This window comes from Osmerus mordax, chromosome 14, assembly GCF_038355195.1.
Source record: "Osmerus mordax isolate fOsmMor3 chromosome 14, fOsmMor3.pri, whole genome shotgun sequence".
Lineage (NCBI taxonomy): Eukaryota > Metazoa > Chordata > Actinopteri > Osmeriformes > Osmeridae > Osmerus > Osmerus mordax.
In genome coordinates, this window is record NC_090063.1 from 7,874,515 (window position 1) to 7,880,080 (window position 5,566).

Consider the following 5,566-nt stretch of genomic DNA (forward strand, 5'->3'; position numbering starts at 1 on the left):
GCTCAGTGGCCAATTATCTTTTTTTTTCTCGTAGATAACCACAACCATATAAAGTTCAGCGCCCACTCGATTAGAGAGACATCATAAATGGTGTATGCCTATGTACATTTCGTAGATAATCGGATTAAAAATAATGAGTTTGTATTATCAATACATGGGTAAGCTATTTGTTGAAGTAAATGAAGCCTGGAAAGATTTACGTGCACCTTTTCAGACGGAGCTTCATACTGCGTGACTCAGAATAGAAGGTGCTCCACAGTAAACCATGAGCTCATGCGGTTAGTGTGTATTACACCTCACTGTGCAGGTGGTCAAGCTGAAATGACACATAGGCTTAAATGAAGGTTTACTTTATGACATGATCCCTGCCGACCTCTCTTCCTCGGAGAAACCTAAATCCACAGTGGGAGGTCGCTTTGACACAATTCCCCTGGCCGTTCATTCTACATTCACTTTCGATGCTCTTACCCCTGATAGTGAAAAAGGACCCACTGCATGTGTTGCAAGTCAGCATGTCACCATTCTTGGAATACCGTTTAGGCTAATATGGCTATTAACCATTCAGGCACGTGTTTGTAGAATTCTCTGCCGGACTTTTCACCGGATACATTAATGTAAACTTTAACTAAATACATTTCCTACATTTCATGTCATTGTAGTGCCAAATGACAGAACTAAAGTCTGTGTTTGGGGGACTCTAAAATAGAGAGTCGAAAAAGAGGGGTGTCTCTTTGTATGGGGCCTTTGTAAGAGTTAATTCTCACTCTTTAGAGGAAATGCATGATTTTCATGACAATAGAAATGCAAATAGTGCTTTTGGATCTAGACAATGAGACCAGTAGGAAGCTAATGGATCACTTAGACTGTGAATAACATTACAAATTAGTCAGCACAAATATTTGGCCAGCCAATTAAATAGGGGTCTGACTAAAGGTTACTTTGGGTGTTACTGATGCTGAGTAAGCCTGAATAATATGGCTCTAGCATTAGCAAAACCTCCAGTAAATCAGAGCAAAGGTAGGCTCCATTGCATCTTTCAAGTGCATTTGTAATTTCTTTAGTTTAGTCAGTACTGATCTTTTTTTCAACCATACAAGTAAAAATAACTGTTGCTGATTTCAAAATGGCTCTTTCTTATTTGTTTATTCAATCTGTATGGTGGAACCCTCATGCACAGGTGCACTGAGATGTTTGCCACTACAGGGACTCAGGTACCTTAACCGCAGGGGGAGAGAGAGAGTAGCTCTCTCCTCCTCTCAGTGTGACACCACAGCTTAGCTAAATGAAGCCGCCTCATGGAGTTTATTTGTGCCCCAGTAGTACAAGGCCAACAATTAACACATGAACACAGCATTGGCTTAGAGGCCAGCATGCTAAGGAAATGTCATGTCCTGCAACCTGCCGTGAAGATTACTGCTACAACAACTCAAACTGGCTTTCTGTGACCACTGCCAACAGCTGTTTTCCAATTCCAATCATACTTGTAAATGCTTTTTGTATTTGTCTTATTGTTTAATACACAGCAAAGGGAGCATGCCACTGTGTTGTTGGCCCATTCATTCCCTGGTTTGAATATAGGTCTGCACACATACAATATATCCTAGCCCCTGACAATGCAGTGCAACATAAGGGCAATATGGTATTTACTATTGTTTATGGGAACTAAAACATTTACCTCAGAGTGGCTCAACATGGGCAAGTGTGGCCAGAGAAAAGTGGGATGTCATTGTGTAGGACTGAAGGACATTCATTTGAGGAAAAACCCTCTCTCATTATTTATAGACACTAAATGAAGGCCCCCCAACAATACAGAATAGACTCCTTTATGCCCACAAGTGCTCAACATTTCTCCGACCACCGTGTGGAATCTTCCTTTCAGATACCTGCACGTAAGTGAAAGATGTCAGGACACAAAAGGATATCCTCAACTTTCCTTTTCTCTCATTCTGTGAAAAAGGCCCATTTAAAGCCTTTATTTGTGCAAAGCCTCTCATTAACTCTGCTCATGCTGTCCTCCTCAGCTTGCCATTTCTTAAGTACTGGGTTTTGTAAAAAAGCTACCAATTAGTCCCTCATCAGCTCCAATTAGAGGAGACAAAGCTTGAGTAAAGATAACTTGATGAGGAGGGGGGTTTGGGGTGGGGTGGTGGGGGTGGTGAGAAAGGAAAGGGGGGGTACAGCAAAAGAACGACTGGTCATTCAGGTCTCCTTGCTGTAGCGTTGGTCCATTCACCTCCAGCCTCCTTGCTGGACCCACTTTTTTCAGGGCCAAGTGTGTGCTGGGAAGACTGGCCTCCCAGGAGTCCCAGAAGGGGAGCTATTCAACCCTTTACCTGTGTGCAGCGTGTAAAGCACTCAGGGCCCCAACAACCTATTATTTCCCCCTCCCTCAATGCTTCCTTAAACTTAGGGCCAACAAGAGAAGGCTCTCAAAAGTGTGGGGGTGGGGATAGGGTGGGGGTGGGGATGGGGACATGTTAAAGGGTGGCTTTCACCTCATTAGAACTGAATTTGTACTGTCCTGTAATTATGTTGGGTGGGCAACAATGTATCTCTTTTTTTCCATCAATGAAAGTTTTTGGGGCAGTTAATTTGGTGGCTGCGCTAAATACTTTAAATGCGTTAATTAGTGCGCAGAGTAACACTAATTTTCTCTCTCTGTGTACCCCCGTTTTCCCAACAATTCTGGACCAGTCGTGCTAATAGAATTACCTCATTAATGTCTTTTTTTCCAGAACAGTAACTCATTCATTCTCTTCCATTAAGGATTAATTGAATGATTTGGAAGAAAGGGGGGCAGGGGGACTCAGTCTCACATTTTTGTTGTGGACAGTTCTAAATAATGAGAGAGACAGGCAGCAAGATATAATTAGGCACAAGGAGCACTTCAGAAAAAAATGAAATCTTTTAAGGCAAACCACTTGTACACTGTCGATTAATTACTTCCAGATGGTATTTTGCAAAAATATCTTGCCAACTCACCCCCATCCAAGCGGGGACGTGCTTGAGACTTGTATTTTGGTCCCCTTTCAATCAAAGCAAATTATGACACCTTTATCTAAGCATGGCCTCATTGTGGAACAAATAAACAACATGTAAACAATAATGTAGTGTTTATTGAAGCTCAAGCTCTGTAAGTGTTTGATTTGTAACATTGCTTTAATTACATTGGGGCAGTACATCAAAATGTAGTTCAAAACCTGGCTTCTCTGATCTCTTCGGATACATAACAGCTGACTTAATTATCCTCATCACCGTTGTTATGGAGAAAGCTAGTGGCTGTGTTAAAGTGGTAGAATCTACCCAATGTAATTACGTACACCTTCACACAGTGAGACCTCAATTCTCTCCATGTTGCAACTGCCCATCAATGCCAAACTGTGTTCTTAATATTTGTCCATTGGACTAAACATGTCTGTATACAAAAGCAGAAATAGCTTCACAGATTGTCTTTTGTATTCAATATTTTATACAAATAACCTACAACCTTTCCTTTACAAATTTCTGTAGTTATAATATAAATGTAAATACAACTTAAAATGCATGTTGTTATCTTAAGTATAAAGTGTGAAACTTTACAATTTACCCCATGATCTGGGATTGTTGTAACAGTGCTATGGGTGAATTGTCACAGGAAAAAAGGGAAAATCATGACATACTAAAAACAACTAATACTTTAACAGGCCCTGGTAGCAACATTGCCATGTAGAATTTAGTTGTTGTTGTCTTTTGACTTAGGCAGGACAGTTTTTAGTTGTTGTTCAGTGCTCTTTGTCTTGGTTAGCTTTTTCTCATGCTTTTGTTAAGCAGGACAATTTTATTGACTTATGCGTTTATTCTCTCAAATGTAATGAATGTGACGACTCACGTATTTTTTTACTCTGAGTTGGTTGTTCCAAAAATATTAATTACAACCCAGAAACTTGTCACCATAACAACCTTCCCTTTACTACAAAGACATGTTCATTTAGCAGACACTTTTCTCCAAAGCGATATATCAGGCTAGTAATCCGAAGGTTGCAAGTTCGATTCCCGGTCATGCCAATTGACGTTGTGTCCTTGGGCAAGGTACTTCACCCTACTTGCCTCGGGGGAATGTCCCTGTACTTACTGTAAGTCGCTCTGGATAAGAGCGTCTGCTAAATGACTAAATGTAAATGTAATGTAAATGTATATATAGATCGTGAGGGGATTCAAACCTGAAACCTTTTGATCTGTAGTCAAACGCTCAAACCATTGTTCTACTTACAAAACTTTACTATAATATGCATATATCTGAGTTTATCACGGTAAATTGCTCTTTCTGACTCATTCTCTTGCTTTCTCTTTTCAATGCATGTACACAGTGAATCACATGGTAAGAGGTGAGGAACATCCATTCTATCATGGTGAGTGCCTAACTGTGCATCTCTCGCAGCTGGAATTTTGTCTTTAAGGAAATAATTAATAGGGTTTCTTAGTGTGGACTATTGTTAATCAGTCACTGCCACCTAGTGGATATACAGAAGAACTGAGAGTGCCAAGTAAATCGTGCAGAGTAAATACTATCAGTGCATAATTGATTGTTGATTGACTTTCTCAACAATACAAAGTCAGTCTCTTATAGATCTCGATGAGAACGCCACATGACAACACAGTAAACTGGATACAGTTTTAAATATGAAATGATAACTCTGCCGTAGATTAGAATACCTATCATTTGTAAATACTTCAAGAACCTTTTTCATCCTGTGGAATACATGATATAACATTAGTTATTCAAAGTTATACAATTCCAATGAAAAACAAGTTTCTACAATGGACCAATACAATACTAATACAAAATTCCTGAGGACTAACTATAAAAAACATTGAATATTTAAAAAAACGTCAGAACAGGACACAAAGTTGCAGCTTCCTCAAATTTCCGTTCATGTAAGATTGAGCCATTCCTTTCCCATGTGTTAGAAAGATCCAGCTATTTTAACCTCTGTCAGCTCAGGGTGATAGATTTAGACAGTTGGTTAGATGTGATTTAGGACCTTCAGCTAGGGAAATATGCAACAAATTAACACTGTGCAAACACATTAAGCCTTCTACTGAATGTGTCCTGATCATCCAAATGTGGTTTGTATACCAAAACCCAGTTCTATATCACTAAAAGTCACATTGTGTGACCAATTTGTAGTATGAGGTATAGTATCAGCATTGTAATTCGAAGGAAGGTATTATAAAATATTAGAAGGACTGTTTTGTAAGCATAAATTCCTGAGTGTGGAGCTGTCCAGGACAATTAAATAAATACCAAAAAACACTCAGTAAACATTTAAAATCCACCACTCTTATCCACCAGCCCACATTAATCTGTGTCAATGAGGTAGACCTCTCCTCAGCCTCAATTAGAATGAGACAATTTTTGTGATCAACACTCATATTGCACCTATGCCTTATGCTCAGAGAAACAATGATAATGTGTGAGTGTGAGAGAGATACAAAGTTGAAGGGAGAAGTTGCAGCTGAAAGGGAGAATAGTTTGACAGAGATAAGGAATGCTTAAGCTTGGAAGGTTGTAAGCCTGGAGGCCTGA